Here is a 26,723-nt window from a genome sequence, read left to right on the forward strand (position 1 = left end):
GACGTCAAACTAGAAACAGCTCATTTTATCTCCTTCCCAATATTGAAAAAGTAGCCACATTATTTCTACCTATTCTTTCCCTATAGAATTCTATACATCTTAATCCAACCTTTTTTACCTTTGTCCAGTTTTTTCCACACAACTACAATTCATGTGATATTCTGTCACTAACAGTTTTGCATTTCTCAACCCCAATTTTCTACTTATCACCGTGGACACCCTTTATCTACAACTGTATTCCCCGCCCCAAGGAAAGTCTGACAACTTCTTAGGTGAAAATGCAATTAATTTTCAACAACCACCAATTAAAACTGTTCACACATAAAACCTCTCCATAAATGCATCATCCATCTGACTGCTGCAGCAGGATGGTACCAGCAAACCAATGTCCTTTTCTTTACCTTTCAACATTGCCTATTCCACTGTTCCCTCTACGGCAACCTAGCCCACTATGTTATACCTAAAATCTCCCTTTCCTACAGTATCGTTCCAGTCATCAGTTCAGTCACATATAGGTTTGCCAATGATAGAATATAGTCAGAAAGCGTTCAACAGGTGATGTCTCATCATCTGTCCATTTATTCTTCCATTACCCAAACCCATCTCCCCATTCTCAAGCCATTAATAGCAATTGGATAGATCAGTTCTCATGATGCAGCATTTGTCGGTGTTGACTAGAAAATGCAATTCTTTATGCAATATGAATGGGCCAGCCTGAAACAAAATGGGGAGAAAGTTTTTTTTAATGTTCCTTTGATTGTCTCCATTAGGGAATATTGGAGGTAACTTATTACTGGAGCAAATTAATTTCTGCTAATGAGAAAATCCCTAGAATATTCACAAATCAAGTTAGCGTTTAATCTAGGCTTTCAAAGATTCTAGCATATACAGCAGAATCTATTCTTTTAGAGGTAGCATTACAAAATGAAGGACTATCACTTTTCCTCAGATACATTTGTTTCATATCACTGCTAACAATTTTTCTTCAAAATCATTATCTTCACCTGAGTTACACATGTTAACCAATGAGCTCAAGTGAGAAGGTCAAGAATTTCCTACACTGCCACTTTGTGCACAGCTCCTTGTCAAGGCAAACATCAGCTGTGGCCCTTTCTCTTCATTCCCAGAACTCTCTTGCTGTGACTAATTTACAAGTTACTTTACATCGGAAACCACAGATAAAGCAGATCACTTCTGGAAACATTTCTTCGACCTGTCAATTGTTTAAAATACCCATAAAATGTTCAATTTATGCCAATTCACTAGGCATAAGCTTAACCCTAACCCTCACTAATTTATGGTTTCTAAAAACTCCCACACCACCAAAAAAAAAAATTGAGGAGTTGTAAAAGCATTATATTCTCTCAAAAAAAATGCAACCAATAACTTTTGTCATGTCACAACAGAAGTCCAATCATTCATTGAAGTTTGTTCATTTCCCAAAGATGTGCTTTGCTGCTTGGTTGGGTCATGTAGATATCTTGCAAGAACTGAGCATCTTTGTGGGCCACTCCAGCTGTTTTAGCTGATTTAAGTGTGCAAATTTAGACAAATTGATTAATGACAGATTTTAGTATTCAACACGACTGAGATGCAGCCATAGGAATTATAATTCCTCTAACTTTATAGATGGAAACTGAGAAGTGTTAAGTCAGAATAACATTTAATCAACCTAAATGAGAAATTAATCTATACATTTCCATTTATTTTCACATAGTCAATCTGTAATCCTGCAATACCAAACACTTTGTATGCCAGAATGTCATGGAAGGATTGCAGTCTCTTATCACTGGAGATGACTTATAGCTATTCTTTCCCATAGATCATCTTTGTCATTTGTAAATACATGCATGCTATGGCTAATATGTATTGAAAGGATATCAGAACAAATATAGTTGTTTTTCAATAAAATTGACAAAAGATATATTTATAATACAAGCTACAATGAAAATGAGTGCCTCCACTTGAGATGAATAACACCATGGTTTATTTTAATGTTTTGCTGTCATCAGTCTTCAAAAAGATGAACTACTAAAATACCCAGTAATTGTTCAATTTAAAGGCTGAATATCACAGTTAAGTATTAGTGAAAATCTGTAGTAAACAGACATCTTTAGCAAATCATAAGCTTGTGGAGATAGTGATTAACTTCGCATTTTATTCATCGGCATTATGCTGCCATCTGCCTGCAAAGGAAAAAAACCCTTTAAAACACTGCTGCTGATGTGTGTTAATCAATGGTCTATTCAACATCCAGTTCAACTACATTTATGTTGCATTTCAGAGTAGTAAAAATGGCAAGGTGTTTCACAGAAACATGCATAGGAGGTTGAAGGGTTACCTTTGAAGTTTATAAAATCAAGAGGGGCATGAATAAGGTGAAGAACAAAGGTTTTTTTTTCCCCTCTAGGGTGAGGGAGTTCAAACCGAGGGAGCATATTTTAAAAAGGCGAGAGGAAAAAGGTTTAAAGGATTAGAGGGGCAACTTCTTCATAAGGTGGTTCGTATGTGGAGTGAACTGCCAGAGGAAGTGGTAGAAGCAGGTTCAGTTCCAACATCAGACATTTGGATAGGTATATGGATAAGAAAGGTTCAGAAGATATGGGCCAAATGAAAGCAAGTAGGACTAGTTTAGTTTGGGAAACTTGGTCAGCATGGGCTAGTTGGAGCAAAGGATGTTTCAGTCCTGTACGATTCTATGATCCAAAAGGAGGTATGAGGGTAACAGACCTAAAGCTGACTGAAGTGTCTCTTTTATTCAATTGAGAGTTTCTCTGCCAGATTTAATAGTGCAAGAAAACCTATCATCCCAAACCCACTTAATTAACTACTTATTCAATCCCTTTGGCACTCATCCATTGCAGGACTTGGCCACTCACCCTGGTTGAATGATCTTGCTTGGATATCACAATAGACTAGCATCCCTGGCACTGGTGCCATATTGGAACCAGTGCCATCCACCCAGTCAAGCACAGCACTCTAAAGTTACCCTTCAGTCACAAACTAGTGCATCCATGCACAATTGACTTCCTTATACATTCAATTACACAATCCAATTATCTGAACCAGGAGGTTCTTAATTATATAATGCTTAATTGGGGTGGTTAACCTGGTCCAGTGAGCCCCAGCTGATAGATAAACAGGCAATTTAGAGAGTCTCCTACCTGCAGGGGCTGAATCCAAACTGGCTGGCCAGAGCACTGTAGGAAAACTTCCTACTGAACAGAAACATTGACTTTCATGACTGTTTGTGATACAAACTTTGGGGGGAAAAAAAAACAGGGAATTCAGAGTCTCCTTACTTCAGGAACTAACTCTATGCTGTCTGGCCACAGCCATTGCACTGTGTACATGTAAATTAAGGGTTACTTGGTGACAGGATACCAGTATTATGGACCAGGCCAGACACTCAAAACATGAAGTAGCCCAGACCCTAACTTTGTTAGTTGTTTTAAGCAGGTGTAAGGTGGATATTCCAGGAGAGATGCTGTTGGTCAAACCATTTGTTTTAACCAAAACAATTTACATGGACTACTGAATGAAAAAAAAAGAATACAGAAAAAAAAGATTCTGAAAACCATTATCCTAAAATTTAAATGATGCCATCCCAAATACTTCCAACAAGCCCCATGAATATCCCTTGGCACAAAAAGGTAAAAATCAAACCACATCTTACAGGAGAAAAGAAAGAGTACCAGCATGGACCCGCTTCTGCGGATCCAGCAGCTTCAAAACTGCCTGACTCCTTTCAGTGAATAGCCAGAGTGGTAAAAACCAAAATCAACCCACAGAATCGGAGCTGGGAGAACTGGCAGATTTATCCTTATAAAAAAGTTTGTTTTTTTTAACTTCAAAGCCTTCTGCTGAGGCAGTATCTGTTAGCTATAAATCAAACTGGCCTTAAAACATATTAAGGCCCAGATATTTCAGAGTCTGTCTTTTATGACTTCTGAAAAGAAAGCCAAGGAACACAACCTTGTTAAAAGGAGCATCAGAGCACATGTGCAGTTATTTCACACTCCTACTCCAGTTACTGTTTAAGCATGAGGCCACATCCCATTTTACAAGCCTCAAAATTACTGCAACCCTTTCCCCAATGGCCATTTTGGTCCAGCCTATTGTATAATGCAGGAGGTGCTGATATCAAAGTGAACAGAAGTAAAAATAAATATCACAACACTAGGTTATAATCCAACAGGTTTATTGAAGTACAAGCTTTCAGAACACTGCTCCTTACTTAAGTAGCTATTGACGCAGGATCCTAAGACACAGAATTTATAGTAAAAGATAAACTGTGTCCTAACATTCTGCCCCACTAGCTACCCGCTGAAGGAGCAGCACTCAAAGCTTGTATTTCCATTTTATCACTTCACACTGGAGGCACCAGCCATAGGAGGTACATACCTCTTTGAGGCCAAGGGATTCAAAGGATATTGGGGGGAAAGGATTAGGATATGGAGCACAGTGATTATCAATTATCATACTGAATGGTAAAGTAGGGTCAAGGGGTTGAAAGGCTCACTCCTCCTTCTACCTTCAAAAGTTTAAAAAACCTGCAAGAACATAAAACATTTTACTTTTAAGTTTCAGAAAAAAAAGTTCACATAAAAGTTAAATAATTTTATTGTAACACACAGCTCAGTGGTTAGATGAATCACAGTGACAGCTACTTTGGCCATAGTCACAACCTTATTCCATTTGTTTTTAAAATTACGTGAGGCATGACAGGCCACACTGGACAGAGTGAGGACTGAGCCTCATTTGCAGTTCTTGTATCCTGTCTTTCACTAGATGAAAGAAAAAAAAAATCACTTGTTACCCATTCCAGGTGTGACCATAGCAATTTCCTTTACTTTTGCCTACTTTCAATTTCCACTAAGATGGAAGCTCTCAGCTAGTAGTTTCTAGCTTCTGAATGTGTCCAAGCAGCTCCTGACAGGCCCCCAACTAAAAAAAACAAATGGATGCCTGAGCACAGCCAATTTCTTGGCCTCACTTTGGAGGCCACCCTTTGCCACGTGTACCAAGATATAGTATTGTTTTGTGCGCTAGACAAAATCATACTGCACATTAGTACATCAGGATAATAGAACAAAATGCAGAATGTACTGTTACAGCTAGAGAATGTATAGAGTGATCAACTCTAACATAAGAGACTGTCCATTCACAAGTCTGATAACAGCAGGGAAGAAGCGGTTGTTAAATATGATAATGGCTTTCAAACATTTTGTTCTTCCCAAAAGAGGAGGGTGGAAGAAATCTTTGATTATGTTGGCTGCTTTCCCAATGCAGTGGGAAGTGTAGATAAACTAAAGGTAAGTTGGTTGTCATGATGGACTGGGCTGCATTCCCAATGAATTTCTTGCAGCCTTAACAGAACAGTTGCTATACTAAACCATGATATGGGATGCTTTCTATGCTGCATCAATAAAAGTTAGTAAGAATCATTGTGGACATGCCAAATTTCCTTAGCTTTTGGGTAAATAGTGGTATTGGTATGCTTCTTTGACTCTGATGTCAACATGGATGGACCACAATATATTGTTAGTGACATTTGCTCTTAGAAACTTGAGCTCTCCACCATCACCACCTCAGCACCATTGATACACAGGGGTGTCCTTCACTTTGCTTCCTGAGGTCCAACAATCCCTTAGTTTTGCTGACATTGAGGAAGAGATAAAATCAAAAAACTAAAAATTTCCAGATGAGGTCAGTAGGTTTAGCAGCATCTGTGGAGAGAAGGCAGAAATCAAAGTTAAATGTTTCGGTCATGACTCTTTCTCAGAGCTGATGCCAGTTAAGAAAATGTTGGCTTATATGCAGAAGATTGGTGGGGGTTGGGGCAGCAGGGTGGTGGTGGTGGAGTAAAGGACTAAACAAGATGTGGAAACAGAACCCAAAAGACAGAAGAGCTGTTGCATAGACAAAGGAACGGATATCAATATGTCTAGAAGGGTTAATAACTATTGATGGGGACAGATAGTCTGCAATTACATGCAACCCATTGTTAGCCACGATGCGGTAACAAGGTTTGGTGCGTGGTAGTTGGGGTAGGGACATGAGAGAATAAGCCCTAAAGCTGCTGAACTTGATATCAAGTCAGAAAGTCTGTAGTGCTATTCTCCCAGCATCACTACAGCACTGCAATAAGCCTTAGAAATATTGGTCAGAGAACCAGATTTAGGGGTGGGGATTAAAGTAGCAATCAAAGTTCAGGATTTTTTCCTCCAATAAGTGTAATCGGCCTGGGACAAGGAATATTCCACATACTCCACACAAACAAAAAAGGCATCACTGAAGCCAATGCACGTACCCATAGCCACCCCTCTGACCTCAAGAAAGAGTTTTGAAAAGATTTGTAGCTCAGGTTGAAGTTCTGGATCTAAGTTTGCTCACTGAGCTGGAAGGTTAGTTTTCAGACATTTCGTCACCGTGCTAGTACATTTACATTGACTGTGGGAGGAAACGAACGCCCAATGTGGACTTGGTGGGCTAGATGTAGAGGTTTTATGATTCTATGAGTACATCAAAGGGCGGTGTACAGCCTTGTGGGGCACATGCGCTAGGGATTATTGTGGAGACAGTGTTGTCACCTATCACTACTGATTACTGTTGGAGGGTCAGGAAATCAAGGATCCCATTGCAGACTGAATAACAAAGTGGTGTCATTATACACTAATAAATATTTCTCCATTGTTTTGTGCTTATGGCACATTTGATGTTGTAATATTTGTAATGACCCTTATGGAAGAGTTCTCTAACCTTAGTGCATAATATATTAAATTGCCCAACTAGGGAGGGGGGCTTTCCATGACCTGCCAAGTAGTTCAAGTTGCTGTGAAGGAATATTTCCCGAACAGTGACCATAATTCTGTAAGCTCTAATATTAGATAAGAGTAGCCCTTGGGAAGTACTGAGGGAAGGCCAACTACCACATTAAATAGGAAGGAACTGGGGATTAGAGTTGGGGAAGTTGTTAGAGGATAGATCCACATCCAGCATGTGGGAATCACTTAGAAGGACAGTTGTTTAGAGTGCAGGACCAGCATATTCTTGTGAAAAAGGAATAAGGACAGCAAGATTCAGGAAACTTAGGATGACAAGAAAAATTGACAGCCTAGTCAAAAAGTGTACGTGAGATTTAGGAAATTCACAACAGAGACCTTGAAAATATAAAGACAGTAGGTAGAGACTCAAAATGAATTAAGGTGGCTAAAAAAGTGGCCATGAAAAAGTCTTTAGTTTTTCTTAATACTGTTTGCCAAGTTTACTTTTTACATACACAAGGGGCAGAGGGTAGCTAGGGAAAAGGTAGGACCAGGCAAAGACAGAGGGGAGAATTTATTTGTGCAGCTGGAAGAAAGTTACAGGCCAGAGTATTACCTCAGTAGTAGGGTGATCTTGGAAGATTCTTTGGGATAAAATTTAGTCACATTTGGAAAAATAGACTTAATAGCAACAGACAGCATGGTTTTATACAGGGAAGGTCATGTCTTACATTTGATTTGAGTTATTGAGCAAATGACATGTTTGAACGATGGCAAATATGGTTAGAAAGTTTTTATTGATTTTCTCATATGTTGGAGATTGCTAGGGACAAAGTTACAAAGACTGGAATCGAACTTATGTGCAAACTCCCCACATTATCTCAGTGTCTACCAACTTCATTATGCAAATGGACTGGGTGAATTATGTTGCCACTGGAACCAAAGAAAGGGAATTCATGGAATGATTAAAGGATGGCTGTTTGGAACAGGTTGTGATGGAGGCCCACAAGGGAGCAGGTTATTTTGGACTTAATGCTATGTAATGAGCTAAACTTTATAAAAGATGTTAAAGTCAGGGACACTTAGGAGGCAGCAATCATAATTCAAATCAGATGCAACATGTTACGGTTAAATAAAAAAAAGGTAATAACACAGGTATGAGGGGAACTGATGAAGAAAAAAAAAGACTAGACACAGAGCCTAGCAGGGAAGACAGTACAGCAGTGCTGGCAGGAGTTTCTGGGTGTAACTGAGGATGAAGAAGAGATACATCCCAAAGATGATCACCAGTGGCAGTGGGGGGGGGGGGGGGGCAGAAGCGCATGGTGGCGTGGAATTAGACAATCATTGCTGATGAAGGAACTCAGGAAAAAAAATGTTTCATCACAAGAGGAAAGAAGAAAAAAAAGCCTATGAAGTGCCCAAGAGCATTGGGAAATCAGATTGGGAAGACTACAAAATACAGAACAAAAATATGGAGGTAAGCTAGCCAGTAATATTAGAAATGATTGAAACAAACTTTTACTATACATAAGAAACAAGAGATGCAAGAGTAGAGATTGGGCTGCTCCAAATTGATGCAGTAAGGCTAGTGATGGGAGATAAGGAAATAGCTGAAGAACTTCAGAAATACTTTGTCAGTCTTCAGTGGAAGAAATGACTAATATCCCAACAATTAAGGAGAGTCAATGGGCAGTGTTGAGTATGGCAGCCATTACAAAGGAGAAAGTACTTGAAGCGCTAAAAGGTCTAAAAATTGATAAATCACCTGGTCCAGATGGGCTACATCTTAAAGAGTTCTGAAGAAGGTGGCTGAAGAAATAGACGAGGCATTGGCTGTAATTTTTCAATAGTCACCAAGTCAAGGAAAGTCCCAGATGATTGGAAAACAGCTGTTGTAATCCCCTTGTTCAAGAAAGGATCAAGACAAAAGATAGAAAGTTACAGGCTGATTAGCCAAACCTCTTGTAGGTAACATTCTAGAACCCAATCATTAAGGAAGAGAGATTTCTAAATTCTTGGAAGTGCAGGGTCAAATTAGAACAATTCAGCATGGATTTAGTAAGGGGAGGTTGTGCCTGACAAACTTGAGGGTAACAAGTTGGTTAGATCAGGGAAACCCAGTGGTTACAAAAAGGCCTTTGATAGGTGCCTCACGGGAGACTGCCGAGTAAGGCAAGGACCCATGTTAGAGCTGAGCTACTGGCATGGATGAGGATTGGCTGTCTGACAGAAGGCAGAGAATTGGGATTTTAAAAAGTTCTTTTTTCAGAATGGCAGCTGCTGACAAGTGGAGATCTGCAGGGTTGTGTTGGGGCTGCAGCTGTTCACTTTATATAGAAGTGATCTGGACGAAGAGACTGGGGACATTCTAGTGAAGTTTGACAATGATACGAAGTTAGGTGGACAGACAGGTAGTTCTGAGGAGCTGGGGAGGCTACAGAAAGATTTAGAGACAGTTTGAGAGAATAGGCCAAGAAATGGCTGGATGAAATTCTGGAAAAGACAGGCATGGACTATATTTTATAAACGGTGAGAAAATTCAAAGTTAAAAGTACAAGGGATCTGGGAATGCTAATACCGAATTCTCCAAAAGTTGACTTGCTCAGAAAAGGGTGGATGCTAGGAAATGGTTTCCATCAGGTGGGGAGTATAGGAATTGTGGGCACAGCCTTAGAATTGGAGGGGTCAGTTTAGAACAGAAGTGAGGCAATATTTCTTCAGCCAGAGAGAGAGAGTTGGGCCTGTGGAATTCACTGCCACAAAGTGCAGTGGAGGCCAAGATATTAAGTGTCTTTAAGGCAGAGATTGACAAGTTCTTAATCTGGCAAAGAATTAAGGTTTACAGGGAGAGTGCAGGTAAGTGGTGTTGAAATGCCCAGCCATGATTGAATGGCAGAGTGGACTTGATGGGCTAAATGGCCTTACTTCTACTCCTGTTTCTTATGGTCTTCTAGGTAGTCTAGTTTCTTCTCAATCCAAACATGGAGGTTAGATGGACTGGCCACATTAAAAATTGCCCTATAGTATCCAAAAATGTGGTGGTCTTGGGTGAGGTTTGCTTTGGGAGGTCAGTGTAGACTATGCACCAAATAGCCCCTCCACAATTAAGGGATCCTATGATTATCAAATAGTTTACGTAATGGCAAGGTCTCTACTGGAACTGCCATCCTTATAGAATATTGCAAATGACTGATCTGGATGAGTACTTGAGATTTTCTTTTGTATTGAATTATTCTGTTGCTGTGGTTTTTCCCTCTTCAGCGAGTATAGCCAGTTTGTGGTTGGACTTAAAGTGCTCAACTGTTCTTTTACCTACCTTTCAGAATCTGCTCATATATCTTGCAACTGAACCAGTTTTACTTGAAGTCTTTCACATTTCCTTGCCTTTGAGTCTTCCTGCCTTTTACTGGGCTGCACATTCAGAACCATCCAATATCCTGCCTAACTTGTGGCATTCTTTTCAGCTGCATTCCTTAGGTTCTGTTTTAACTTCAGATCCTGGCTAGAGGTTTTATTTCTTAGCTGTCAATGTTTACTCTTGTGCTTTTAAGTCAATACTACCAGCGCCACTTCTGAGTTACTGATCTAAAGAACCTCACCCAAAACCACCTCATCTTTGGATACTATAGGACAATTTTTAATGTGGCCAGTCCACCTAACCTCCACATGTTTGGATTGAGGGGAAACTAGACTACCTAGAAGACCAGGCACTGATGAGAAGCAAGCACTCTCGGGCTCTTCAACCCTTGATATATTGCTACAAGAAATTACAGCAACATTGGTGCTTTCTACACACTTGTGTATACAACTTCAAATAGCTATTTGAAAGATGCAAGTCTCCCTTCACATGGTCATTCTAGACTGCTATCTTTGCTTAGCAATGAGCAGTGATCAGTTACATCATGATGTACAGAAACTTGTGCTTTTTGGTAATCCAAGTATCCTACAGCCTCAAGATGTCCCCTTCATAAACAGGATGTTATTTCATCTACAACTCATTCAACAGGATTTTCCCTCCATAAATCAATGTTGACTCTTATAGAATACTTGTCATCAGGCAATCAAAAGAAAAAAAATGGTTGTCATGATGAAGTTGGATTCAAATCGGTCCTGGACTTCCCACAGTCAAGGCAGCACAACATTTTCCTTAGGAAATTCAAGATATCCAAAAAGACACTCACCAACTTTTAACAGATGCACTATAGAATATATTCTATTGTTTGGGAGTAGGGCAGTCACAGTCTGGTATGGCAAGTGCTCCAAGGTCATAAATGACAAACTTGTGCAACCAATCTCCCATCCAAATTCCATTTGCACTTTCACAGAAAGGCTGCTGATGACAAAGACTCCACCTCCCCAGTAATGCTCTCTAACTTTTTCCATCAGGCAAAAGACAAGCTCAAAACACATGCCAAAAAGATGTAGGTGTGGTAGAGTGCTTCAGTTTGTGGGGCAAGAGTATCTTCTTTATTCAGCAAGTAGCACAAGTTGAAGGTAGCGATAAGTTCCCAAATACCATTTTCATAGCAGCCTTTTTACAGTTTTTACATATAGTAAAATCCTGTACACAATATAACACCACAGAGACAAGAGATAAAACAAAGCTTTGGTGACTTCTGTTGTGGGGAAACAGGAGATGGTGTAAACATGTGCCAAATGCTAGCTGTTACTCCTGATAGGGTTGGAGTGCATCTGTGTGGTTTTCTTGCATAATTAAGAAGTGTTAGTCCTTTTATCTTTTAAGTTAGATAATGTTAATAAAAACACTAGGCCTATATACTTTTAAGTTATAAGTTTTACAGGAAAAAAAAAAGGATATTAAACTGCTTACTGCAACTTGGTTGAGAGGTGTTTACTATTTGTCAATTTTACTGAAGCGCTGTAAAGACCATTCCCTCTGCAACTCTGGTCCACACCCACCCCACCCTTTCCTCCCAAAAGAACCACAAAAACCTGCACCCCTGTTCAAGGCCCCCAAAAAAGGAGCCTTCCATAGAAATTTATCTGCACTTGCACACATTTACTGTATCCGTGGATCCCAATGCAGTCTCTTCTACATCGAAACATTCTGCAAGTAGGCAGCCTGTCTCCCCAAAAAACATTGGGACATGCGTCAACCAACCCCACTATCCCATGGTTGAACACTTCAACTCCCCCTCTAAGAATATGGTGGCTACGGTTTGGCAATGGAGACCCCAAGACCTGGAGAAAGAACATATCTTGTGTTATGGGCCCCTCCAACCACATGGGATTAATGTGGATAAGTTTCCTCATTTCCCCTCTCCCACCTCATCCCAGATGCAACCTTCCAACTCTGATAGGTCATGAGGGTGGTGCAATCTTCCTTCCCACCTGCCTGCTCCACCTTCCTCACCCATCCTCACCTACTCATTGTAGTCAGCTACCTTCCCCAGCCCCCACCCCCTTCCCATTGATTTATCACTTTAGTTACACCCTTGTTCTGGATTAAGGTCTCACACCTGTCTGACTTGCTGTGCTTTTCCAGCACCACATGCCACACATTCACAAACAGCTTCTTCCTGGTTATTAAACTGCAGAATGGACCGGATTTCAATTCTAATTTTGATCTTGTGCAGTTATAAGCTTGCATGCCTTGCTCAGAGCACCCAATGATTGTGTTTGCAAGCAGTACAGACACCTCACTATTTTAAGTATATGTTACCATAAATCAAATCTAAAATGTAGATGGTTAATTCAAAAGGTCACTTCAAGGTTTACTGAACTAATCCCACTTCCAATAAATGCAGATTGATCAATTGCATTGGGTTATGACATCAGGGTCCTAAAGCCCATCTGAGAATCTAGACTGTCATCTTGTACATGTTTCTTTGTGACATGGAAATGAAGCATAATCCCTTGAGATTATATGGGATAATGCTGATTTGTCAAGGCATATAGAACAAGGATGTTGTGTGGGAATCAGTAATTTGCTGATTAGACCAACTGGAGAATTGCATGCAATTCAACCAAATTAGAGGACGTTATTGCACGAAGTACACAGTCTGTTTAAGAGATTACTTTGTAGGCTGGAGGACCTGCTTTACTGGGAAACATTGAATAGGCTGAGGTGGTTTTCCTTGGACCAGAAGGTTGTGAGCAACCTGATAAAGAGGTATTTAAAAAAGATAATTACAAATGTAGATAAATGCAGACACTTGGAAGTTTGACAGTTGAGGCACTTTTTCCATCTTAAAGTCAGGCGAGAACCCACTGCCTGAAAGGTTGGTTGAGTCAAAACAAAACATTTTAGTAAATACTAAACATTTATTTATTTATAGATAGCCTTGAAGGCAACGTACCAAGAGTAGGAATTTGCAGTCAAATCTTCCTTGACTAGCACAGACACAAAGACCAAATCTTCTTGTACTGTAAAGAAGAATCTGAACTACAATCATTATTGTTCAACATCAATGGCAAGGAGGTGAAGCCTTAGTCCAAAATTCCTTCCTCCCGGACACAAAAGTGCTTTGAGATAGCAACAGCGTGACAGAGCCATGCAATATCCTGGATGCTTCATCTAAGACACTCAAGATATGACCATTCCCATCATTTACTCCTTCAAGCTGTGAAGTCAAACGCCTGAAGTTCCAGCTGAAGATGCAGCATTTGCATCTGGGCATTTCGATTGCCCATCCCCCTTGGCAACAGATTACCATGACAAAATTCAAAGTAAGAGGTGGTTGACAGTGTCATGTCAGGCATGTAAATGTGGCCCACCCAATACAACTGAGTAACATTGTCATGGTGCCATGGATGTTGCTGGCCTGAGACACCAGTAATGAAGCACCTATCAGGCACTGGGGCACCACTGGTGGTATATCTGGAAATTTGATTCATCAGCTGAAAATCAGCATTTCTCTATACCATGCACTAGAGTAGTTAACTCTGCTGCACTGACTTTCAGCTTGCTGCTTGAAAAGTTGTCATTAAAAAAGGTTGTTACTCACATAGTCAAATGCTGTGTACCTCATGATAACTGCCCTAAAAAAAGTCTTTCAAAGTTGAGACTTGGTCCACAATTCCTAGTGGCTTGCCATCGCTCATGTTGTATGAGGAGAACAGTCTATAAGGCCTAGTCTTCCAGATAAAAGCAAAAATACTATGGATGCTGAAAGTTTTAAAAATGCTGGAGAAGTTGGGCCAGAAAACTAGCCACCTGAATGCATGAGCACCAACTAGCCACAAAAGACATCAATCACATGTCCATACACAGAAGAGGGGACACCAGTTTGACTGGGTCAATACATCCACCCTGGGACAGGCTAAACAAAGATAGGAATTCCTAGAGGCCTGGCATTCAAACTGGAGCTCCAATAACAAACATACAGATTTGAATGTCCATTTACCAACCTCTCAAAGCACCAGAAGTGATATCACCAACCACAACAGACCAAGACAAATAGTAAGCAGGATAGACCACCAGTCTTCAGAGGCTTACTATGTTACCTAGCATGGTGTCACGCATCTGAGAATAAAATCTAAACAGCTCAGTGAGCAAACAAGCCTCAATGTTTTCTGAAAATCCATTTGCTCCTCCCTCAATAATACTTAAAAGGAAATACTTATACTCCAACTAGCAATTATCAGCCATTGTTTATTTCAAAACTTGAATGCCCCAATTATTCCTTGAGCATTTTCTACAAGAATTAATATTGCTAGAGAAATTAATAGTAAAAAGGTGAAGAGCCCACATCGGATGTCCAATATAGTGAGCTCAACTAGTTAGGAATTTCAAAAATTCATTCTTGGTGCTGCAAGACAAGACATAAGGTTTGACTAAGTATACCAGGGCCAAGCAACCACTAGGGTATGGGGACAAAACTTAGAACTTCTAATAGAGGCTGAACAGGCTGGGGTTGTTTTCCCTGGAGCATCGAAGGCTAAGGGGTGACCTTAGAGGTTTACAAAATTGAGGGGCATGGATAGGATAAATAGACAAAGTCTTTTCCCTGGGGTCAGGGAGTCCAGAACTAGAGGGCATAGGTTTAGGGTGAGAAGGGAAAGATATAAAAAGAGACCACGGGCAGCTTTTTCACGCAGAGGGTGGTAGGTGTATGGAATGAGCTGCCAGAGGATGTGGTGGAGGCTGGTATAATTGCAACATGTAAGAGGCATCTGAATGGATATATGAATAGAAAGGGTTTGGAGGGATATGGGCCAGTGCTAGCAGGTGGGACTAGATTGGGTTGGGATATTTGGTCAGCATGGACCAACTGACCAACCCTTTGGTCAGTTGGACCGAAGGGTTTGTTTCCATGCTGTACATCTCTATGACCTTAATGAATTTTGAACAGGTGCACCACAAATTTGTAGCTTGCAATCGTAAGTGTAACTGTGTTCCCCCCACCACCTTTGGGTGGTCAGAATTTTCTTTAAAAGGACTTACATATAAAATGTTTTAATTTAGATGCGTGATAGATTTATGCAAGTTTAATTTTTCATTGAGATCTGATAGATAGTAGAACCAGATTGAAATTTATGCAAAGAGCCAAATGAATCAACTGTCACCTGCCGTTTCTGCTTATAATCTGGTATTCTTAACTCTTTGCTCTAAGAGTACTTACTACTGCAGGAAGTAAATTGTTGAACTCCTGTAAGACAGTAGTCGAAAAGTGCTATGTTTGTCTAGGTTCTTTGCAGCAAGATGGTATTTTTCACCTCATGAGTTAGCGATGCAAATATCTCACTAGATCAACCCAACAACTTTGGATTAATACCCACATGGTCACCTATTTGTTACCCATATTGTCAAAATTAAAATGAAAGGCTTCTACATCTTTCACATCAATTTTGAGATATTTAAACAGATCAAGGCTGTTGGCTATGATAGGATTGCTCTCCATCACATCTCTATTCCTACCTTTCATCTCTACCTCCACCATTAAGTCAACTTTTGAGTTTCCTGTTCAAACTCAGTCAAAAATCCTGCTCCCTTTCTTGTACTAGTGCCTTCCTTTCCTTCTTCCCCTACTTTTAAATCATTTTATTGTTTTCATGTTCAAGCTGCTTCATTTGTACGTAATTTTAGCCATTTCCAAGTCAGTTTTTGCCAGAATTATCTCCTCTTTCTGCATTGACAGTGGCAACTGCAACTCTAGCGTGTCAATTTCAAAACCTTTGCTCACTTTCTGTAAAAAAAAAAGTTATGATTTTTTTTCCCTCACACCCAGAAGACTAGTGACTTTAGTCTTCGTACAAAAGCTATACCCTACTTAATCCAACTAAATTCAAACCCTGTCTTTCCAATGTTCATTGGGAGTACTCAGACTGGCTGTGGGAGATGATCACAAATTTGTTTTTTCATGAAGTGACCAGGAAGGCTGTTGAGGGCAAGGGCAGTAGACAACCTATACTGAATTTGCCTCTACCTAGTGTGTATTTGTAGGGTGTTATTATATTGGGGAGAAAGTGAGGTCTGCAGATGCTGGAGATCAGAGATGGAAATGTGTTGCTGGAAAAGCGCAGGTCAGGCAGCATCTAGGGAACAGGAGAATCGGCGTTTCGGGCATTAGCCCTTCTTCAGGAATGGCTAATTATATTGGAACAGCTAATTAGGTGTCAGTGACTTTAAGCATTTTGATAATTATGGTGGTGAAGTCATTTTTTGACATTATATGCTGTAACTAAGAGACAACTTTTGTTTTGAGAATGGTACTTTGACCAATCTAACCACATCTGGAACACAACCTTGCGTTTTTTTAAAAACAAAGTTAGGGTTTTGATTTTTTTTTGAGGGAGTTTGGTCTGGTCCATGACAAATTCAGGGCTCCTGTTGTGATGAAAGTCTAATTCCAGATCTGGTTTATACCTGACTCCCAATGCAGTGAGTGGTCTTTTCTTTTACAGGTAGGAGAAAGTCATACAGCATGGAGACAGGCCCTTTGACCCAAGCTGGTTCACCATGACCAGAATGTCCATGCTAACCCCATACCTCTAAATCTTTCCAAGCCATGCATTTGTCCAAATGCCTTTGAAATTAATAATGTACCTGCCTCAACATTTCACTGGTAGCTTGTTGTATATGCATACCATCTGTTTGGTTTTTTCAAAAAAAGTTGCCTTTATTCTCCTCTCTAACCTTAAACTATTCTCTGAAACGCAACTTGCGAAGCGTTTCAGAGAACACCTCAGACACCTGGACCAACCAACCCAACCACCCTGTGGCTCAACACTTCAACTCCCCCTCCCACTCCACCAAGGATATGCAGGATTTGGACTCCATTGCCAGACCACAACAAAACAACGGCTGGAAGAGCACCTCATCTTCCGCTTAGGAACCCTCCAACCACAAGGGATGAACTCGGATTTCACCAGTTTCCTCATTCCCCCTCCCCCCACCTTGTCTCAGTCAAATCCATCAAATTCAGCACCGCCTTCCTAACCTGCAATCTTCTTCCTGACCTCTCCGCCCCCACCCCACTCTGACCTATCACCCTCACCTTGACCTCTTTCCACCTATCGCATTTCCGACACCCCTCCCCCAAGTCCCTCCTCCCTACTTTTATCTTAGCCTGCTGGACAAACTTTCCTCATTCCTAAAGAAGGGCTTATGCCCGAAACGTCGATTCTCCTGTTCCCTGGATGCTGCCTGACCTGCTGTGCTTTTCCAGCAACACATTTTCAACCTTAAACTGATGCCCTCTAATCCTTGACTTCCTAACCCTGAGGAAAAGACAATGTCAATGATTAAATTGGAATAACAGCATCTTTTGATATGAGGGCAGTGCTTGCAATGCAATTCCTCCATTTGAGCTCTCAGCCTCAATTCAAATGAGTTTTCATGACTCTTCTGTTGGAATTCCAATTTGAATCTTAGATATTTCAATTGTATGAGTGAGTATTCCCACATTTCCAACTGTAGTTATGGTCTATTCATTGACTTTTTCCAAGATTGGAAATTAGTGATAAGTGTTGTGTACAGTTGGGAAATTGTGAATAAGACACCATGCAAGGAAACAACCTGAAATTGACAACTTTAGTATGAAATACTTATGTTTCCAAATATTGTTCCTGCTTATTTCGATGTGCTCTGAAGTGATTGTTTAAAAACAGAAAATGATTGAAGGGACAAACAGATCAAGTTATTATTTAATTTCAATATTACTAATTAGGTGATAAAGGGAATCCCTGTGCTAAGGGAGACCAAAGATCAAAGACCAAAGAAATCAACTAAGCCATATCCAGTTACCTCCTTTTGTTCCTATTTTTTGAAATAATGGAGTGAATATGAAACCAGGTTTATAGGGACAAGTACCGATAAGCTTGAGTAAATGGGAGGCCTTTGTGCCAAGTTCATACTGGAACACCAAAACATTGTCAGAAGCAATGTAGCATCATTCAACATTTTTATTTCCAAATTCATTAACAGATGGAAAAGTTACTGGTTAAACTAGCATCTACAACAGCAATTTGTGTTCAGTAAAGAGCTACTATCACAAACTGCTGCAATAGAAGCATGTCCAGCTATTATGGAGGGTTTTCCAGTATTTTGAACCAGCAGTTGTAGAATGAATAATATAGTCCCCAATCAGGATGATGTACAACTGAAGTGATTGTATTGGTTTGCTCCAATGTACGGCCCTTGTACTCAAGTACAGAGATCACGAGTCTAAAGTGCTCGTGAATTTTTGCAGTGCATCTTGTAGATAGTGTATTTACCACGTATTGGTGGTAGACTGAATGCATGGAAACATTGTTAATGCCGTAAAAACAATGACTGTAGATGCTGGAAACCAGATTCTAGATTAGTGGTGCTGGAAAAGCACAGCAGTTCAGGCAGCATCTGAGCAGCAGGAAAATCAAGGTTTCAGGAATGATCTGTGCTTAACAGTACAAGGAGGCTGCCTGAACTGCTGTGCTTTTCCGGCACCACTAATCTAGAATAACATTGTCAACGCTACTACTTTGTCCCACATGGTTTCAAGCTTCAGGTTCTGTTGGATCTGCACAGAGACAGGCAAGTAGTCCACCATACACTTTGCATCTACTTTGTAAAATTATCAAACATCCTTGCAATTGACAAGCTCGAAAGTTGGTTATTGGTAATAAAAGCTGAAGATATTAAAAACTGAAAAATACCTTCCCTTTGTGCAGTGTAGGGTCACCCTGATGTCCATGAACTCAAATTTTGCTCAGTTTAGATACCACCCTTGGTGAAAATGGCCTTGAGACAGGAACAATTGTGCTCCCAGCTCCCCAAAAATTCAAGTCTTACTCATTTTAGGGCAGTCAGCAATAATGGTAAGTCAGACATGCTACTGCTTTGTTATTACCACTAAGGGGATGAGAAAATGAGTTGAGAAAATACAGTAGAAAAATAACTTTATTGATTCCAATTTATCAGTTCACAAAAGGCCAAGGGAAAGAAAAACAGCCAGAATTTAGAATCTGATTGGGGATGGCAACAAAGATGACTTGGAAAAAGGAAAGTTATTGAGACAAAGGGCTGCAATTGAAGATGCCATGGTCAAAAATATGGATGTACAGCAAAGAAACAGATCCTTTGGCCAACTCACCACCTTTGGCCAGCACCACTAATCTAGAATCTGGTTTCCAGCATCTACAGTCATTGTTTTTACAGCATTAACAATGTTTCCATGCATTCAGTCTACCACCAATACGTGGTAAATACACCATCTACAAGATGCACTGCAAAAATTCACGAGCACTTTAGACTTCCTCTGGCAGCTCATTCCACCTTCTATTAAAGTTGCTCCTTAGATCTTTTAATTCTTTCCACTCACCCTAAACTCATGTCCTCTCTCTAAACTCCCCACAACCCAGGGAAAAGACTTTTCTATTTATCCTATATATACCCCTCATGATTTTATAAAACCTCCATAAGGTCGCCCTGAAGGCTCCAAGGAAAACAGCCCCAGCCTATTTAGCTCTTCCCTACAGCTCAAATCCTCCAACCCTGGCAACATCCTTGCAAATCTTTTCTGAGCCCTTTCAAGTTTCATAAACTGGAGACCAGAATTATATACAATATTCCAAAAGTGGCCTAATATCCTATACAACTGCAACATGACCTCCCAAATCCTATACTCAATCCTCCCAATAAAAGGAAAGCATACTAAACATCTCCACTGACCTATCTACCTGTAACTCCACTTTCAAGTAATATGAACCTTCATGCCAAGGTCCCTTTGTTCAACAACACTCTCCAGGTCACCATTAATCCTGTCCTGAACAGACTTTCCAGAAGTGCAGAACTTCACAACATTTATTTAACTCCATCTGCTATCATACTAAACCGGATTCACTGGAGACTACACCTCTAATTTGTGTCATCTGCAAACTTACTGACTGTACCTCCTATATTTATGTCCAAATCATTCATTCAATGAAAAGCAGTGGACAAAGCACCAATCCTGTGGCACAGCATTGGTCACAGGCCTCCAATCTGAAAAGTTTACTCTCCTCCACCATCTTCATAATCAGATCAGAACCAACTGAGCAAATCCTGTGAACACAGACAACAACTACTTTCCCAGTCACCAAAAACCCCGTGTTCATATGTTTTTTTGGGGGGGGGGGGGGGGGGGGGAAAAAGAGGGGGGAGGAAAGGAGGATATGCTTTTATTCTTAAAAAGGCAGCTACATTCAGGAACTGTGCTTACATTTTGAATAGTCAGGCTTTGTATCCTGTCTGCAATCCCAATAAACCTGATAGGTCTCCAAAAATGCACCTGGGCTTAATGATCTTTAGAAGAATTCTTAAAATTGGACAGAAAAAAAAATAAAAAAACAAAAAAAAACAGCTTGACAGTAGGAAACAGGGCTGGTTTCAGATTGCAGGCCTATGACCAGTGTTCCACAGGGATCTGCCCAGTTTTGTCATTTACATACATGATTTGAATGAGAACACAGAAGACAACTACAAGTTTGCAGGTGACACCAAAATTGATGGTATGTAGTGGACAGTGAACAAAGGTGATCCAAGGTTACAGATCATGATGAAATGGTTCAAATGAGCTGAACAATGGCAGACTGAGTTCAAATTAGAAAAATGCAATACCTTGCATATTGCTAAAAACAAAACCCTAGGACATAGTTAACAAGACCCCTGGGTGCTATTGTAGAACGCAGACACCTAGGGGTTTAGGTATTTAATTCTTTGAAATTTGCATAAGTAGACAAGAATGGCGAAGCACACTTGCTTTCATTGCTAAAGGCTTTGAGAATAAAGTTAAGGATATCACATGCAGGTTGTACAGGACATTTGGGAGGCTTCTTCTTGAGTACTGTGCACAGTTCTACCCCTCCTGTAGGAAAAAAAGGTATTATTAAAAGTAGTAAGGGCTCAAACACTACTAGGACTTGTTGGAAATGGAGGGTTAGAGTTATAGCAAGGGTGGAGAGTTCAAAGTTAGGAGGCATTTTGTTTAAAAAAAAGTGAAAGGAAAAATAATTAAATTGCCTGCATGTCCTTTTAAAGGAAAGCTGTGAGAAATCAACTTGCAGGCAAAGTTAGGGGTGCAGGTACAATGATTTAAAAGACATTTGGTCAAGTACACAAACAGGAAAAGTGGAGGGATACAGACAAACAAGTGAGATTAGTTTTAGTTTGCGGGCAAGGTGGTTAAATATAATTGGTGAGGACTAGTTGGACCAATGGCTCTGTTTCCATTCTGTACGAATATGACTGACTAAATATATACATTCATCAGGCTTTCATGTGAAATTAGGCTTAATTGAGGTTTGAGAAAGGCACTGTTCCATCATGCACATCACTATGTTAGTCCATTACTTTAATTCAACATCTTGAACATACGTCTTAGAGCTTCACAGCAAGTGAAGGGAATAGTTTTAATTCCAAAGGAGGAATTCAAGGCTTACTGGAGTACTATGATTGCAGAACAAGCTCAAACAGTTTAACCGTCTACTCCCACTAGAATCCCTAAATGTAGTACCAGGCCATTGAGTCTACATCAACGCTTCAAAGATCAATCCACCCATATCCACCTCATTACCCCATCCCTGTAATCCTGCGTTTTCCATCGCTAATCCACTTAGCCTGCACATCCTTTAGCACTATGGGTAATTGAGCATTACCACACCACCTAACTTGCACATCTTCAGTCTGGGAGGAAACCCATACAGACCATAGGCAGAGTGTGCAAACACCAAACATGGGAATCAAAGCCAAGTCGTCTCCGGTTAGCACTTGTGCCTCTGCCAATGTGCTATTCCAAAACACACATGACCTCACCCCTCCCTCGGTCAAACAAAAAAAAAAATCTCAATCCCTACAGCATAGCTACCATTCAACCTAACAAGTCTACACTGACCCACTGATGAACATACCACCCTAACTCTGCATTTACCATGGCTAATCTACTTAACCAGCACATCTTTGGTGACAACCCACGCAGACATTGGGAGAATGAGTAAACTCATTCTGTCGACCAAAGCTGGAATCAAACCCAGGCTGAAATCAAACCCAGGCCTCTAGAGCCAGCATGCCTACTTTTAAAACTTCACCTGGTCATTCCTGCATTACCTGTTTTGGATAGTGAGTTATGTAACTTGTCTAATCACCCTGAATTACAATGAGGTAAAAGCAAGGCAATGGACAAATTATTTCCTTGAAGTTCCATTCATAAACAAGTGTATTGCATAAATTCCAACATCTACCCTAACAGAGGCATTAAATAACAGTTCTGTAGTTCTCCATTCTTTCAGTGGTTCCTGCTGACTGAAAGGTAAGCAGTCCAGAAACTACAGAATCTCAAAGTCCCTCACTGATTGCATCTATTACCTCCACTGCTTTTTTCAACTAACTGAAAATGAAGCTCACCTGACCCAAGTCTTCAAAATATTAAAAGTATTAGCCATTACTATAATAGTAATTGTCACTTTCTCTGATCTCATGAAGCAAACATTAAGTCGTTAACCACATTGGGGTCAACTTTCACTTTGGATGTTTCTGCCTTAGAGGAAAGTACATTTTAGTGTAGATCTTGTTTAATTAAATGCTCTCCATGGTCTGACTTTACATGGGTGAAATGTTTATCCTCTTGTTACTTGGCTACACCCAAACTACTCTTCCAATTTACAATGACCATTACATGTATATGGTCATCCATTAGAAATCCTTACCACAATCTTTTATCTTAAAAATAAATAAGTCCACCGACTTCTCTCATCTCCATATGGCAATTAATCCATTTCCATTTCTTCAGTCTGCAATCAAGATATCAAGTTATGATACTTTAATACTCAGGAAGTTGATGCTTGCCATTGTCTATTCTGCAGTGGTTTTTAACTATAGCTGTTCATCTTGAAGCAGAACTCTCTCAAGTTTCCAACCCTCCTGCTAACACCAGCTTCCCAGTCACCTGTTCAAGCACTCAATTTTCTTATTTCTTTGTTCATTAACACTGAATTTGAAGACTAGAACCTCCAAAACAATAATCCCAATCTACTGAAAAAAAATTTGATTTTACAACTTCTTGCCCCCACACTTGATTAAAGTCACAAGTAACAGCACAGAGCACAAACTCTGGACATTACCCCTGAGAACATCCTGCAACTTCTCTGGACATTCACAGCTTGGCTATCAGGAGCACAACACATACTCCTGAAGCATCATGTACAACTAAAGAAACATTCACTGTAATCCTAATAAATATCCTAGCATTAGTATCTTTGCACTCTTCCTCCTCCTCTGCGCAGCCAAACATCCTGTGATGTCCCAGACAGCAGTCTGAGAAATACCACCACTCTTTCCACATCCAAAGTGGAAACCCTAACATGCTTGTAGATTGTTTAATTTTTAAACAAACAACCACCTTAGTCCCTTTAAATTCCATCAATAATTACATTTTACCTGATTCTCAAAAGAATTCAGATATTCACTGTCAAAATGGAGTCTTGGCTTTGGTTCTTCCTAACTCTTTTTGAAAATAAACTTTGTTTGCAACAACTAGGAGGTCAATTTTCCTTTTTGCCGGCTTACACTGTCTCACCTGTTTAAGTTAGCCTTCAAACTTAAAGTTCAATTTTAGATTCACTTGCTTTGGTTAAGAGTCTAAATCTTGATTCAAATACCATTTTTGCAGCTTGTCAAGGTCTTAGTTGTCATACTAAAGAACAAACTCCACACTTCATTTTTGATTTTATATTATCCCAAAATACACTGTCCTCAAGCCAACTTTTGATTTCATTGCATTTTGCCCTTTTGTCCACTACAAAATCTTAACATCCTTTCATTTCAAAGAGTTTTCTTGAACTCTCCAAACCTTTCCATGTTTTCCGTCAGAAAGCACAAAATCTTCATTATACACTACTATTCTCGATAAGCATTTAAGAAAAGCGTTTCCACTAAATACTGAATAGGTTATGCAAAATCAGTGTAAGTTTCCCAATTAAACACCCACAGCAGCACCACCCCCAAAGTGCTTGGGACAAGATCAAGGGCTGCCATAGTAGCTCTGGGACCATAATGTTTGTCAAGGAGTGTTGCTTGCTGCACAAAAAGCCAAAGTCAGAACAATGTAGATTTAATACGCGCTTCACTGTTACACTGAAACACTGGATCAACTCTTCCAACTGTCTTTTGCCATCTGATTGTCATGAGACTCCAGCCCAACTGCAAATTCCTCCAGTAGGTCAATTATACAGGTAGGCAGTAACATTCTGTTGTATGAAGTCAGAAGGACAGGCATGTCAATTTTGCCAATGGGTTATAGGTAATTAAAGCCAATTTTAAAAAGCCCAGGTCGACCAGACATTGAAAGTGATCGCACATAATCACTCCAGTTACTTTAAAGAGATGCATTTCAACGATGACATTAGGCTTTACAACTGTTTAAGATTATATTTCTATTATATAATTGCCACAAGTTAAGCTTCTAAGTTCAATAAAAATTAGATACCATTATCAAAGGGCGATTAGGAAGGCCTGTAGTCAACCATACCTAGTCAAATTAACAGGTCAAACAAACACTAGTTACTGCAACTAAAATTTAAACCAGTATTTTACAAGCAAATATTTAAAATAAAGTAAAGCTAGCCATCAAGTTTGATCATCCTAACCATTCATCCACTTTTGTCTAGGAGCAACCACCACCAAATGAGGCAGAAAGCCAAAAAGCCATCACTAAGCAGTTTCACAATTATTTGGTTCTGAAGACAGACAGTCTTACCTTTTTTCCCTGGAATTAATCCCTGCATAAGCAAAATGAAAAAGGCAAAATAACAGTTCAACACTGCTCATCAGGATGTTTCACACCTGGTGACTAATTCAGACTAAGTGGCACATGGGCAACAAAGTTCAAAGCAAACTACAAAGGATCATGCAGCACTACAGTCAGAAGCATTTTTCATTAAAGTAAATTTCAAAAGGCTAAATTTCTACAACAGGAAGAGACAAAACAGAATGAACTATCTATATGCACTAGTTAATGGGCAATTTCATCTTTATTAGCAACTGAAGGTTTGGGTCCATGTTCTAGTTTAAAAGTCAAAAATAAAAGCACAAGATTGACAATCGAGTTTGATACCATCTTATACAGGTTTTCAAATTTGTTTTAGCTATTACAATTCTAAAAAGTTTGCAATCTGAAGCAATAAGTTTGTTTATAAGTAGTAAATGGGCACCACTACAAGGATTGTGACATCCAGGACTGCAGTCAACATGGTTGGCATCAATACACACTTATGTACAGAGGAACCTTGATTATCGGATTATCTGACAAGATTGCAAGGTCCCGGTGCTTGGCTCAGATGCTCGGTAAACTATGTTATCCAGCATTTAAATAACCAAGCAAAATACTGCCCACCCTTGTCCTTCAGATGATTGAGATTCTCTGTATAGCATGGGAATTAAAGACAATGTACACCACCAGATAATACATTCTAAAGTTCAAGCTTACTCTAATGGCACCTGCCAGTCCCTTAACCTCCAAGGCAAGATCAACAGTACTACTTCCTAGTTGCACAACTCCATCTAGGGAGAGAGGGCAGCATTAGGACTAAAATGGAGTTCAATCAGCTCTGACCAACCAAGTAACTATACCTCCTTTAAACAGTGCACTAATTTATTTACTAACAGCATTTAACTTAAAACTTTGGTTGTCGTCTTGTCTCCAGGTTCTTGCTGCTACATCCAACTGCGCCCACCATCCTTAACAGGCCGGGACAAGTGCAATACCATGTACATTTGTCAGCATTGCAACAAATCCCAACCTGTGCAAGACAGGGTTGTATCTTGAGGTGGATACTTCCAACATTAGTTGTATTTTACTTCTATAGTCAGTTTTGCATGGATTTGCACAGCAATATTTATTAACAGCTGGATGCAAACCTGCAAAACTAACTAGAGAAGCTTTCCACGGTCACAACTTATACAGCTTTAGTCTATTAGCTGGTAGTACTCAAGTGCTTATATTGCAGTAGATTGTTGCAACACTACCTGCACTATAAGCACTTTAATACTGCTTCAGCTATGAGCCTCCACAGCAATGATTTGCTTCACTTACCAGTCAACCCAGTCCACCATCAGTTTTGCATAGATTTGCACAACTAATCTCTTCTTGTGGTGCAACCATGCAAAACTGGTAGAAGACTGCAATACTACAAGATTCAAAACGACCAAAGACCCACACAAGCTGATTTGAGTTACTTATGCCAGAAGGAGCACTTAGGGCAGTAGATTCTACTCTACTTCACTATCTGCACTAGATGCACCTTAACACAAGAGACCTTACTAAAAGATAAGGCTGTAATTAGATTTGAAGGTTCAATGAGGGTTACTGTCAATATAATGCTTGAAGTGCCTCCACTGCAGTAGATTTTAGACACTACCTGCACTGTAAGCACTTTGACATTACTTCTGACCTAAACCATACCAGAAGCAAAAGAAATTCCAGGTTCTTTCCAGCCATTCAGATCTGAAAAACAAAAAAAAAGTTAATCACAAAATCC

General features: G+C 39.9%; 1 long non-coding RNA gene across 1 annotated transcript; it reads right to left on the reverse strand.

The window, feature by feature from the left end:
• Positions 1–4,605: 4,605 nt before the first annotated feature.
• Positions 4,606–26,000, reverse strand: LOC148149757 (uncharacterized). Its single transcript, XR_015757416.1, has 2 exons — positions 24,944–26,000; positions 4,606–5,729 (listed from the first exon to the last, which is right to left on the reverse strand). It is a non-coding gene; the product is annotated as an uncharacterized LOC148149757 (long non-coding RNA).
• Between the last annotated feature and the right edge of the window lie 723 nt (positions 26,001–26,723).

Source organism: Chiloscyllium plagiosum, unplaced genomic scaffold, assembly GCF_037043375.1.
Source record: "Chiloscyllium plagiosum isolate Xiang-an unplaced genomic scaffold, Cpla_swu_hap1 HiC_scaffold_6, whole genome shotgun sequence".
In the NCBI taxonomy this organism is placed as follows: domain Eukaryota; kingdom Metazoa; phylum Chordata; class Chondrichthyes; order Orectolobiformes; family Hemiscylliidae; genus Chiloscyllium; species Chiloscyllium plagiosum.